The following is a 15,028-nucleotide window of genomic DNA, read 5'->3' on the forward strand; positions in this document are numbered from 1 at the left end:
CTTGCAATTGCTAGTTATTTGTGCCTTGAAGGCCAGCTGGAGCTTTATCTCTTATCAAGCACTTCCATTTAATAATGAAGTATTGCTGTGCACGCTCATATTTATGACTTGTTTCATCAGGCAACATGCTGTTCATAATAAGCAACTTTAACTTTCACTCTCTGCTAAGGCCCAGAGCAAATCAAAACCTGCTTCTCAACAGTGATGCATCCACCAGGGCCTGCCAGGGCTCCCCATAGCATATCTACCACTGATGCTTCAAGTAGTAAAATATTTTACAGATCAACCAGTCTAAACCTGCTTATGATCCTCCCCTCTTTCTGGGCTCCACTCAGAGCTAACAGGTTTTCAGGTCATTCATTGAATGGAGCCAAATAGAACATCCAAAGAGGAATATGTTTCCTACAAAATGCAGGGATTTTGTACTAGGAGCACAACAGTTTTTCCTTTGTATTAAGAGAGATAGGTCTCCACATAGTCCACACCACTGGAACCCAACAAATTTTACAGAGGGGGGAAGACCCTGAACATTAGCAGGATTTATTTTTCATCTTCTGTACACAAACATCTTATGAACATGTCTGGAGGTAGTTACTACTTTTCTTAGCTCACTGAATCCAGTCAATATGACCATCAACGAACTGGACAAACGTAATGTCTTATGGAAGGGAAAGGTAATCAAGATCCCCATGAACTAAATTATTAGGTAGGGCTGGAGAGCTGATATAACTCCAAAGGAGGACAGTCAGCTGGGCTTGCCGCTTGAAGAAAAAAAAAAAAACATGCATTTTGTGGCAATTGCTAATATGTATAAAGCCAAAAATATCACCGGATGAAATGTGACATGTCAGTACCTAGGGATGTGTTAATTTGCTTGAGCAACAAAATCAAATCTGAAAGAGCAGCTGCATTTGAGGGACTGAGTAAGTTTACAATAACCCACTGTCACTCTTCAATATCCATTTCTTTTTCTGCACAGACTAAAAAGGCGAGTTAAGTGGAGGTGTGTTGGGAATCATCGCCACTGCCATTTTCTAATGCACTACAATCTAACCAGGAAGGGGGTACCACTTTGGGCTAACCAGTGTCTTACACAGAGACGGTCTTAAGGGCTTCTACTTGCCATTTTTTACCATAATAGCCTTTCTTTGGGTCAGGGAACCAATGTGGGGATCTGGCCAGTTGCTGAGTATATGCATTTTAGTTATGTATTCTGGAGATGGGGAGATCATTACATGATGGGTTGGGGGACCTAAGCTAAAACTCTGTTGATCAACTGACTTGCATAAGCCTTTATTCTGTGGTGGAACACAATAATGTTTTAATTCTTCTAAATTAGTGCCAGTCCACAGTCATCATCCAATAATCACTGAAAATCTGATGATTTTCCTTTCTGTAATGCACAGCGATCCCAATCATGGCCATGGTTCCTTCTGCAGGGACTGGGAAAGAATAACAGTATACATTTGTTTGGAGTATTTAAATTAGTCTTCTGTTCATGAGACCTAGAAGATTTCTGATTATAGAATTTAGTACAGGGCCCATCTTTTAATTTCCTAGATATAACATCACCAACCAGCCATTGCCATAGATTTCTGCCATGTCCCCAACTTTATCAGAATCTGCCCATCTGTCCCAATTACAATTTTTAGGATTTCCTTCTTTCTCAATCAATGCCCTTGCTTTAACAGAAGACATTCTGCAAAGCAAAATACAATTTGTATTGTAATTCAACCACTTGTAAGATTAGATTCTAGGTTTAGTTTTCAGAAATCTCAGTGCTGTGGTTGAAGGATAAAAGGAGATTTGTTTTTGTTTTTGTTTTTGTTTTGTTTTGTTTTCAGGGAAGATACATATTTTAGGCCAGGCATGTGGAACTTGAGCAAGAAATTTGAATCTCTGAGCTCATTTTCTTTCTCCATATTGTCCCACTCAATTAGTAGCAGCCAGTCAGCCTCGTTATATTCATTATTAGTCTGACAAAGATGTTTTGGGCCAACAGAGTGGTTCAGTTGATTTAGCATCCAACTTTTGGTTTTGGCTCAAGTCTTGATCTCAGGGTTGTGTGATCCTCAGGCTCTGTGCTCAACAGGGAGTCTGCTTAAAGATTCTCTCCCTCTGCCCCTCCTCACTCCTCTCAAGAAAGTAAATTAATTTTAGAAAGTGTTTTCAAGTATCAAATACATGGTCACTCAGAATTTTACATCATATACGTGTTTAGCTAGGAGTATTCAATGATGATGTTTTGTGTACATATTACCATATGGTGCCATGGGCCACCAGTACTCTCTTCTCCAGTAAAAGTAGAATAATCAGCATGTCTAAATCTGATAAAATTAAAGAACCAACTTCGTGTCCCACAAAGCCAATTCAGAAAAACTCATCATTAAGATTCTATTCCTCCAGAACTACTCTCAGTACCAAAGTCCGTTTCAGTAAAGGTTCTCTGGAGAACCAGAGTGAGTAAGTAACACATACTAAGATATTTATTGTAAGAAATTGGGTTACACAATTGGGAGAGCTAGGTGTCAAAGTCTGCAGGGCATACCATCAGGAAAGGCATGCTTGAGCTTGGGACATAGGTTGAAAGTGCTGCCTCAAGGCAGAATTTCTCCCTCAAGGAAGCTTCACCTTTGCTTGTGAGGCCTTTGAACCAAATGAATCAGGTTCACTTACATTATTCTGAATAGCATTCTGTACTTAAACTATGATGAAATGATTATGGAGTTTAATCACATCTAGAAGATACCTTCACAGAAACACCAAGTTTGTGTCTGAACAACTAGGAATTATAGCCTAGAAAAGCAGATGCATCAAAATGGCCATCACAATAACAAAGAAAAATTACATGTAGCTTACAGGCATAGGTCGCAAAATGAAGACATTCGTATTCCCCGCTAAGGAGTATAGGTTTTAATCCTATAAAAAATGAGGTGAAAAATTTTAAACAGAAAAAAAAATTATCAGAATTTGAGGTTATTTGACAGTGATAACTCTGAGCCCGTTGTGAGTAATGAAATGAGACTTCATCAGGAAAGAGTCTTAGGATACACAGGTAAGGGAGTCACCAGAAGCTGTAAGCGGTGTACGCAACCAGGAGTGAGTAACATCACTCATTAAAGTATATGCCGTGGGAGTAAGTAAAATCACTTAATCATTTCATTTAATTAAGATTACATAAAATCACATTTCTTGGTTGCCTAGAATAAATTCAAAACTAGGAAATTAAGAATACTAACTTTATGAAAATTTTGCTCTTGCCCACAGGAACTCACAGTGCAGAGGTACTAAACATGTAGAGAGAAAAATGTCAAAAACTGGGTGTAAAATGATGGGGATATGCCTGAAGTGGTATGGGTGTGGGAGTGAGATGCCTGTGTGCAGGGACCAGAGTTCCAGAAACAAGACTAGTACACTGAAAAAAGATAAGAGGGCTTTGGGCAGGAACGTATTTAAACAAAATAGACAAACTCAAAAATTGAAATTCAGTATTTAACTTGATTGCCCAAAGGAACTGAGAGAAAACTAGAAGAGAATAGTGTCACAGAAACTAAGGATGCCATTTTCAAGAATAAATTAATGGACCACAAATTAAATAGTGCAGTGAGGTCAAGTGAGACAAGAACCGAAAAGGACTCATTATGTTTTGAAATTAAGTGGTAATTTGTAAACTGGGGAAAACACAGTTTTCTTAGAAATGTGAAGGGTACAAGCTTATTATATTAGGTTGAGGAGTTAATGGAGGTCAGAAAAATGAGTAATATTTGCAGACTGTGGAAGCTTGGCTTAAAATAAAATATATGAGATTGTTAGAGAAGAACACAGACATGGAGCATTCTTGTTTTGTTTATAGGAGGTAATTTAGCACATTTTAGGCTAGGGGAAAATAATCCAATGGTTTGGAAAAGATTAAAAGAGCAGAAAATCATCTACCTTCTAGAACACAAGCTCCAAAGGAACAAGAACTTTCCATTTATTTAATTCACTGCCATATCATATGCACAGTAGTTAATCAAAAATATTTTCAGCATGATCAATAAATTAAACAAACACATAAAATGTAGGAAGGGATAACCTCAGGCCAAAGTGGCTAGTAGGAGATAATTCTCATGGTCACCATGTAAGAACACAACTACCATCCAGATAAGAAATTAGAGGCAGAATGATGTTTGTTGTGTCTACCCATTTGCTATATTTTGAAATATCTTCTCCTTTAATTTGGCTCTTTCAAGGTCATTTTATTTAAATATTATGTTTTTATAATCACAAAATCTAAAACTGAGACTTTCACAAAGTAGAGAATCCAGAATTTGAATCCAAGTCATTCTGATTTCATGGTCCGAGTAATAGGTGATTTATATATATTGTATAAAATGTTCTGTACTATTTACCCTCATTCTTTTAGGTCGGAATACAAAATATATCATTATTAATGGAGTAAAATCAAATTTTAATTGTGCCAACATTTGTTCTGGTTTTAAGGTTATCATACATCAATTACATAGGCATATGTGATAAGCACTATTGAGTAACCTGCTCTAGATATCGGCCTAGCTGTCACTTCCTCTGAGAAGCTTTCTCTGACCATCACAGCAGAATAGTTATCTCTTTTACATATTGTACAGCACAATTTAATGGAAGGATTGTCTCAGATGGGAAAAGAAAAAAGATTCCCTACCCTTGTGTCTTAGATCCACTCTTGAAGATTGAGCCAAGGCAAGGCTTCAATACAAATGGTTTTTTGGCTGAAACATTTGCTGAGCAGAGGGTGAGGAAAAGAGAGACTGAGGTAGAGAAAGATGAGAAGCAAATGCACCTGCTAGGACTTCACAACAATGTGTGGAGAGTGTTAGTGAGTTGCCACACCTCTGTCTCTTCCATCACGCAGTGTCTTCTTCCAAGAGGCCCTACCAAAGACTACCTCCGAACTGAGCACTGTAGGAAATAAAGGAGGAAAGACTGTTTCCTGTCTCCCTTGCTTCCCATGGAGAAACTCCATGAGTCTCCATGAGGAGTTAATAGCCACCACCATGACCTTGCCTGCCAGAGGGAATTATTACCTGATCATTTTTGCGGTTTCTGAAGAAGTCAGATCTCATGGACAGAGTAATGTTTTAACCAATTTCTAGCCCAGGTTTTTTATCCTATTGGCCTTAGAAGGTGGGATGATGTGGATATGCAGAGTGATCTGCACTACTCATCCAGTGAAGAGAGAAAGAAAGCAAAAAGGAGGCAATTGAAACCAAGGAAAAACATAAAATATAATGTGTCTTGTGTGTTTCATCAGCATTGTAATGTGTTTTTCTCTGGTCAGAGGATATAGGAAGGAGACAGGCAGATGAATAGACTTCTATTCTTCTTGCTGCAAGAGAAAGTATGCTATCAATTTCCAGAAAACAAAAGCAATAAACAGATGCAGTTAGTTTATAAGGTATTATTTCATCCTTGCCCATGACAAAAAAAAAAAAAAAAAAAAAAAAAACAGATCTGTAGAGTATGTTAAGATTACAATAAGAATTTTATTCTGGAATTTCTTTTACAAAACACAGTGTTTTTAGAGATTGAAGGCCAATCAATGTTCTCTGGACCAAAGAGGCCTCAGAAGGAGTTTGATGCAACCACATCACAAGTCACAATTTATGAGTTAAAATTAGAAATACACTCACCCTCACCCATATTTATCTTGGAGGTGAGAATCTGAGATGAGGGGAATCTTTCGCCCTTTTAACACAGTAAAAAAAAATAGGAGTAAGGGAAAAGGAAATAGGGAAACGAATATCGTTATTTACATCCTTATTAATTGCATGTAATAAATTAGATTTTTTAAAACTTCCTCCTCTTATTCAATTTAAATGGACCTTATGGCTAAGGATAAAGTGAATTAAATAATATATTTTTTCATACCTCTCGCTAACTCTGAAGTTATCTGCACGTGATGGCTCTCCACACTTTTCTCATGTGGTACGATGGGTACTCTCTGATTTGAGGAAAGAGGTATGGAAACAGAGACGTGACAGCTGTCAGGTTCTTTGTTCAAATTTAATCTGGAATCAGCCAGAAAGAAATGTCCTAATCCATCAACACCTGCTTGGGATAAGCAGTAAACTCACCAGAGACAGAGCCAAATATAGTGACTTAATTAATTGAAAGGCTTTGGCAACACCTCAACATGTGGTGCTTCAGAGCAAGCTCCAGTACTCAGCTAATGTAGAGCAGTAGCTATGTGTTAAGTATCTCTACATTTAATATAGAAGTTTAAAAAAAATACTAATTAATTTGGGAAGGTTTCAAAGTACCATGATAAGATAGAAAAGGATTATTGATTTTTTTGTTTAAACTGTCATTAATGTTTCTTATGACTTTTAGATGGCAAGATATTAAAATATTTGCAGTTTGGTGCAGAGTTATACTTCTTCTGTATGAGTGGCATTTTTACACAGCTACCAGGGTGCTGATTAAATTGGCGAGTAGGTGCTCTATGACAAAGCTGTTAACAGCTCTTGTTCTGAAATGCATATGCAGTAGCATAAAGAAAATCACTTCACAATTAGTTAAGTCATATAAATGGAAAGGTACTAATGTGGTTGTTTGGGGGCTGACTTTTTTCACTTAACATGCTGCTTTCAAGGTTCATCCATATTGTAGCAAATGTCATACTTCATTTTTATTGCTAATAATGTATTATACCTAGAAAATTTATAAAGTGCATTTTCTCAGGTATTACAATCATTCCAGCTTCATAATTTTTGCTGTTTGCAATGATGACATTTTTTTTCCATCCTTTTATTTTAACTTATTTGTGTCATTGGTTTGTGTCTCCAGTAGAAAGCATTCAGTTCAATTGTGTTTTTATTATCCAAGGTGTCTTTTGATTGGGTTGTTTAATCCGTTCATATGTAATGTTATTATTGACATTTTTTATTTTTATTTTTTTATTTTTTTATTGACATTTTTTAAAATCGGGCCTACAACCACCATCCAGATGACTAGAAAAAAAAGTTAATTAAGAGAAGGACATGGATTTAAACATGAATATGAGAGTTAACCAATATAAAGGTCCTTTTTAAACTTAGCGGCCTCTGGAAATTAGTCAAAATAACACATAAGCAAACATTTTTACACGTCCAAAATTTACTGATTTATGTGTCACAAACTTTTATTCTCATAGCCTGGGATGGAAGATTTTCTAAACTAAATTATACTTCCGTGTCTTTTGAAAGAAATCATATTAAATGAACTTAATTGCATCAGTAACTTGGTGCTTCAGTATGAACTGTTATATAGAACGGTACTAAGAATTGGTAAACTCTCTTAGGGACCCCCCAAGAGCTAGCACCCTTCCTCCTTAAAAAAGGTCCTAAAAAACTAAGTAAGAAAGCAGAGACATGAAAGAAAGTTTGAATTATCAGCCTTATGATGAAGATTGCTAAAGTATCTGATGTCAATTTTTATGAGAGACAGCTGGACTTGCTTCCGGAACCCCAGAATCAGGCATGCTTACTAATTCTCAATTAGTGTTTTCCTTAGAGTTTCAGTGCTCCCAGTGAAAAAGACACTGGGGGAAAGGACAGAGCTGACTCCAATATGGTAAAATATTCTTCCCAATTTACCAATAACTAATTGCTGGGAAATAATTCTCCATGGCTTTTTTTCATGTACCTGCATGGTTAAGGCCTCCTCAGCAAACAGCTTTTGGAAGTCAGAAACCCATCCAGAGGAATTTGAAGACATATCTCCACAGAAACATCAACAGATAATAATTATAATGTCCCCTCTTTCGCCTTCCCAGAGACATTTGCTTTCATTCAAGCATGGTGAGTATTCTCTCTCGAGAGCTGAGAAGGGTAGATATGCTGGTAGTTCCATTAAAGCTCAGCCTCCTAATGTCAAGGTTCCTCTCTGGGGTTGCAACCACTGCATTCACAGGTAACATGTGGCCATCATCACATAGTCCTTTGGGTGTGGGGAGCCCATGCAGGATACTGCTCTGGATGTTCTTTTCTCTGTAATTAATGATATGTATCTCTCTGATCCACAGATTTTTGCATCATAGTTTCTTTTTCTTTTTTTTTACGTTTGAAATTTAAATAATTTAAGTATATTCTTCAATCCCTATCTCCTAATTCCTCCATTCCCCCACCCACTTCCCCTCTGGTAACCATCAGTTTGTTCTCTATAGTTAAGAGTCTGTTTCTTGGAGTACCTGACTGGCTCAGTTGGTTTAGCTTTCAACCCTTGATTTCAGATTGGATCATGGGCTGTGGGATCAAGCACCAAGTCAAGCCCTGCATTGGGCTCCACACTCAGCATGGAGTCTGCTTGTCCTTCTCCCTCTGCTCCTCCTTCTTGCTCTGCTCCTCCTTTCACTCTTTCTCTGAAATATATACATACATACATACTTTTAAAAAAGATCCTGTTTCTTGGCTTCTCTCTCTGTCTCTCTCTCTTCCTTTGCTTTTTGGTTTTATTTCTTAAATTCTACATATGAGTGAGATCATATCACATTTTTCTTTCTCTGATAACCTTATTTTGAATAACATTATACTCTCTAGCTCTGTACATATTTTTGGAAATGATATGATTTCATTCTTTTTATAACTGAATAATATTCATATATATGAATATATTTAATATTATTATAATTATATTATTATATTATTCATGTAATATGAATATAATTCATATACATGTATCTTCTTTATCCATTTATCTATTGATGGACATTTGGGCTGCTTTCATAGTTTGGCTATTATAAATAATGCTGCAACAAACAATAGTGCACGTATCCCTCTGAGTTAGTATGTTTGTATTTTTTGGATAGATACCCAGTAGTATGATTGCTGGATATTAGGGTAGTTCTATTTTTAAATTCTCACCCTAAAACGGCAGAATATACATTATTTTCAAGTTCATATGGAGAATAGATCACATATTAGGCCACAAATAGGTCTCATCAAATTCAAAAAAAATTTAAGTCATATCATGCACAAATACATGGAAGGTAAATAACATGGTACTAAACCACGAATCAAAAAGAAAATAAATTAAAATGGAAGGAAATGGCACATACACATAGATCAATGAAGTAGAAACGAAAACCCAGAAAGAAACTCACAATTTTATGGTCAATTAATCTTCGACAAAGGAAGAAACATTATCTGATGGGGAAAAGACAGTATCTTCAACAAATGGTGTTGGAAAAACTGGACAACTACATGCAAAAAAAAAAAATAAAACTGGGCTACTTTTTTTTCACCATACAAAGAAGTAAACTCAAAATGGATTAAAGACCTAAATGTGAGACTTGAAACCCAAAGAATCCTTGAAGCGAGCATTGGTAGTAATCCCTCTGACATCAGCCATAGCAACATTTTTCTAGATATCTTTCCTGGCAAGAGAAATTAAAAGCATAAATAAACTATTGGGACTTGGACAAAATGATTAACTTATGCAGAGAGAAGGAGCAATCAACAAAACTGAAAATAAACCTACAGAATGGGAGAATATATTTGCAAATTATATATCTTATAGGGTTAGTATCCAAAATATCTAAAGAACTGGTACTACCCAATGCCAAAAAACAAAAATCCTCCAAATAAAAAATGGACAGAGTACATGAACAGATAGTTTCACAAGATACACAGATGGCCAAAAGACACATTAAAAGATGCTCAACATAACTCATAATCAGGGAAATGCAAATTAAAACTACAATGAAATATCACCTCACTCCTGTCAGAATGGGTAACATTCAACAAAATAAACACAATAAACAACAGGATGTGGAGAAAGGTGAAGCCTCTTGCACTTTTGGTGGGAATGCAAACTGTGCAGCCACTCTAAAAAACAGTATGGAGGTTCCTCAAAAAATATTATTGGCGTTTTAATTTATGTATGCTGTTTTATTTTCATTTTGAAAATGTTCATGCCTAATGTGCTCCTTTGTCCTTCCATTACTGTTTTCTTTTTCATTAAATGAATATTTTATAGTGAAATGTTTTAACTCTTTTTATTACCAATTCTACTCTAGTTTGCTGAGTTATTTTCTTAGTTGTGTATGTAGAGCTTAACATAAACATCTTAACTGGTCATGATCATCTGCAAATTTATACTAACTTAATTCCTGTAAGATATAGAAGTCTTCCTCCTATAGGGCTCAATTCCATCTCCCCCTTTCATGCTATTATTGGTGCACATGTCACAGCCATTTATGTTACAAACCCCAAAATACATTGTTTTAAGTATTACTTTATAGATTATTTTGTCTTTTAAGGAGGTGGAAGGAAAGGAGAGGAAGTTCATAATTACAGTTTGTTATATTAATTTATTAAGCATTTCCAGTTCTTTCAATTCCTTCCTATGGATTTCAGAGATCACCTTATGTCATTTCCATTCTCCAATACAGTTATTACATTGTCCTATTATGTCAAGTGTATTACATTTCTATATATAACAAGGTGAAAAATGCAATGATTATATATTGTTTTATGGGATTAATTGTTATATAAGCTAAAACAAGGAAGGAGAATGAACATGCATTTATATTAACTTCTATAATTGTGTAATTACCTTTAACATGTTCTGTGATTTGTGTGTGTGTTTAAATTACTTTCTTGAGTCATTTGATTTCAGCTTGAAGAAGTTTTTTTTACTATTTCTTAGAAGGCCAATTTGATGGCAATTAATTTCTTGTTTTCTGGGGAAGTATTTTTTAATATGTATTTTTAGAAAATAATTTTATTAGAGATAACATTCTTGACTGGAGATATATATATATATATTTTTTCTTTCATTCAGCACTGTGTACATACAATCCCACTTACTTGGGATCCCTGTGTGGCGCAGTGGTTTGGCGCCTGCCTTTGGCCCAGGGCGCGATCCTGGAGACCCGGGATCGAATCCCACGTTGGGCTCCCGGTGCATGGAGCCTGCTTCTCCCTCTGCCTGTGTCTCTGCCTCTCTCTCTCTCTGTGACTATCATAAGTAAAAAAAAAAAAAAAATCCCACTTACTTGAGGACCTCCTTTTTTTTTTTCCTGTAGAAAAATTAGCTGTTAGATTATTGGAATTTCCAGATATATGAACAGCCATTTTTCTCTTGCTGCTTTCATGATGTTTTCGCTATCTTCTGCTTTCAGTATATTTACTATGATGTGATTGGGTAATATCATCCTTAAGTTAATCCTAAATACCATATTGAATTTCTTGAGTGTAAAAATTAAAATTTGGAAAAATTTTACCTTTTTTTTTCAGTGTTTACTCTCTTATCTGTTTCCACTACTTTGTGCTTCCATTATTAGTAAGTTGGTATAAATAAGTATCCCACATTTTCCTGGAGATGTTTATTTATCTTCATTTTTTTTTTCTCTCTTCTTCAGAATACATGATCTCTATTGATCTAGCTACAGGGTTTCTCATTCTTTTGCTTATTATGTATATACTAGTTCGCATCTGTCAGTTGAACACCTCCAGTTAATATTTCATGTCAATTACTATGATATTCAACTGCAGAATTTTCATTTAATCCACTTTTTATTCTATATATTTTATTGATATACTCTATTTGATGAGACACTGTCATTAAGCCTTCCTTAGCTTTTTAAGCATTTTTTTTTTCTTTGACATTTTACAATAGCTATTTTGAAGTCTTTGCTGGGTCCCTTCCTGGGAAGTTTCTGCTTTATTTTGTGTATATGTATATGCCTTGCCTTTTGTTGCTGTTATTAATTTGGATATTTATTTTCTCATAACTTTTTATCAGAGACTGAATATTTTAGATAATATATTGTAATAATTCTGGTTTCTGATACTACCACTACCACTCCCCCCTACTCTTCCACCCTCCCCTCCCCCAAGAGCTTGTTGATATTATCTGTTTGTTTGTTTAGGGCATAGGTGTACTATTTAATATTCTTTTATTTTCCTAGCAGGATGCAAACTCTAATTTCATTCTTTTGAGGTCACAGCCTTGGGCTTGCACATAGTCAACCTGGGATGGCACTGATTTTCCCAGTGTTGCCTTTGAATGTATCTATCTCTGATATATTTGTTAATGAGCCTACTCCTGTTGATATCACATCCAACTATTAGCCTCTTCTAATTGCCAGCTGATTTCCCTATTGTTTTTGACAATGCCTTCAGGTATAAATTGTTGTACAGTCTTCTCAAAATAAATTAGGCTCCCTTTTCAAGGATATTTCAAAGAAAGGCTATCATTAGCAATCTCTTTCCCTAGTTGTCTCTGCTAAATTTATATTGTTTATGTAGAGTTTAGCTTGTTGCCTCATGGAGTTATCACCCTTCTCGTAATTTCTGACCTCCAAAATCTCCACTGTGTTCTAAGGTACTTCTGAGCTTGATCTCTCCCAAACTCTGTTCCAAATAAAGTCAGTTTACTTGAGAATTCAGAGGATCCCACTGTGCAAAAATCCTGTACCAGTGCTCCTGACTTGAACATGGATAGCACCGCCTACTTTTCTTGGAATGACAGTCCTTACACAAAAGTGGGTCTACTCAACAAAGGCAGTAGCCTATGGTCTTTTGGGCTTGCCTCTCCATCCATGATATTTCAAACCCTACTATTTGGCTGCAGTGAATGGGGGCTACCCAAACTCTCAGCCTGACATAGGTGAGGTGGAGCTTCAACTTTATAACATGGGCTAGATAAAAGGAAACTCCAGCTTTCTCAACTGCTCTTTCAGGTTTATTTATTTATTAGAGAGAGAGACTGGTGGTGGAGGTAAGGCACAGGGAGAGAGAGAATTCCAGGTAGACTCTTCACTGAGTGCAGAGCCGGATGTGGGGCTCCATCTCACAATCCATGAGGTCATAACCTGAGCCAAAACCAATAGTCGGTCAGTTAACCGACTGAGCCACCCAGATGCTTCAGGATTTCCCTTTTTTTTTTTTTATTGTTGCATCCAAGGTGTTGGTAATCTACTAAGTCTACACCATATGGAGTGAGGGTTAGAAGATGACTTACTTTGAAAATAGCACCTATCTTCCTGTGTTGACGCTCAGTTTTCCTCTTGAGTAGTTTGTGAAAAGGTAAGTGTAATTCTACAGACTCTTCTGTTCCGCTAAGATGAAGGATATGAATGGTCCCTAATGTATATATAAAACATTTATAAGAGGATATATTAGTTTCTGAGAAGTGAAAATAATATTATTTCTTACTGAGTTATTTTATTAAAATATTTAAGATTTGACCTTATACTACCATATCCAATCCTCCTAGTATTCCCAAAGTAAATCTATATAAAATAATTTCTATTTGGTTTATTGAATTTCTCTTTATAAAATGTAATAACTAATTCTGTATCACCAGTGAAGTTTAAATCTGTACTATCTATGAATTTAAAGGACATAAATCTAACCACATTATTACACAGATGGGTAAACTGAGGTTCACAAAAATGAATTATTTTGCCTAAAGTGGCAGAACTAGTTAGTAACTGAAAACATGAGCTCATGAATCTGGATTATGTTCTTTTTCCTCTTCATCACTCTGTTTTACCAAAATGTAGAATCACTTCTTTCTCCAAAGAACAAAAAATAATTCTGTCACTGTTGCCTTTTAGAAAATATATAGATGGCACTTGGTCTAATTTGTGGGCTACAGACAGTAATCCATCATTAAAAGAAAAGGATCATATAGCTTCATGAGATTACACATATAGTGATCAATAGCTACTAGCTACTTTCTTTCTTTCACTTTTATTGCTCTGAGAATTACTAGAGAAGTCAAAAGATTGTAATTTATTGGAAGCAGAAAAAGGACACACCATTCTGCATCTCTTGGTAGTTTATGATGGTGTACTATAAAACTGTGATTGGTGAATTTGAGGGGAATTTCAGAAGGAGTAATTAAGTGCCTAGCTGGTATACCTTTTAAAGGAATCCAGAAGTAAGAATTTGGCCATAGCTATGTTTTCTTCATAGATTTATCCTCATAGACACAACACTGACTGTCCTATAACAGTTTAATGATATAATTTGTTAAATTGTATCATGTGTTGAAATGTTTATATAATTTAGTAAATCTATATGCTCTGTTTCTTTCTTCATTTTAAGACAGGAAATCCTAATTTCTTATTCAAATTAGATTTTTAAAAATCTAATAATAATAATTCAGCTCCACGTTACTCTTGCATATTATGTACCATTAGTCTTTCCCATACACATGTTTGGGCTTTTATCCTTCTAGTAGCACAGGATTAAACATTTCCTCTACTTCGTTTTCCAAATCAGTTAAGTATCCACACCCTATGTTTAGAATAAATGCCAAATTTACAAATGATTTTCATTACTCTACTATGTATTTGTTGAGTAAAATCATTTTTGCAACAAGATCAGTACAGTGGGTGGAAATATTCTTGGAAAACAGAAATGAATGTGAACTACATAAATATATAACACTAAATCCAAACTCAATGTGTCTTTAGCCATCTGCGCTTATGTAGATACCAAAAATGCTTGCGACCATTGCAACACCATCTGACACCAGGAAATTGTGACTGTGGGGAAAACATTGACAGAGAGAAATAGCAATGTCAGCTAACCACAGATGAAAATAAATCATTTAAAAATTTTACAAAAACCACAGGTCCCTGTGAAGACATTTTCGTGCCACTCATGGACCCAGACAAGAGACTGGTCGCAAAGCTTAATTTGCATTAGCTTCTTGGTGAACCATATTTTTGTTTTGTTTTGTTTTGTTTGTTTTGTTTTGTTTTGTTTTGTTTTGTGCTTCTATTTTTTTTTACTGACACATTGGAAGAAACATCTCTGCTATCATCTAAACTCATACCATGGAGGATGGAGTCTATCCACTTCCATCTACTCTTGGACTCTGATTTCTTTAATTCTTTCCAGTCTTGCTATATATAACCATTCTATTGCTGACAAAAAAAAAGTATATATTATGTCATATATTGTTTCATTTCCTTGAATGTATTTTCCAATGTCTTTGGTTGCTAGCCAAAGGAAAGAAAACCTAAAGTCTTTATCAGGGTTTACAAAGCCAGTGC

The sequence above is a fragment of the Nyctereutes procyonoides genome, unplaced genomic scaffold (genome assembly GCF_905146905.1).
Source record: "Nyctereutes procyonoides isolate TBG_1078 unplaced genomic scaffold, NYPRO_anot_genome, whole genome shotgun sequence".
In the NCBI taxonomy this organism is placed as follows: Eukaryota; Metazoa; Chordata; class Mammalia; order Carnivora; family Canidae; genus Nyctereutes; species Nyctereutes procyonoides.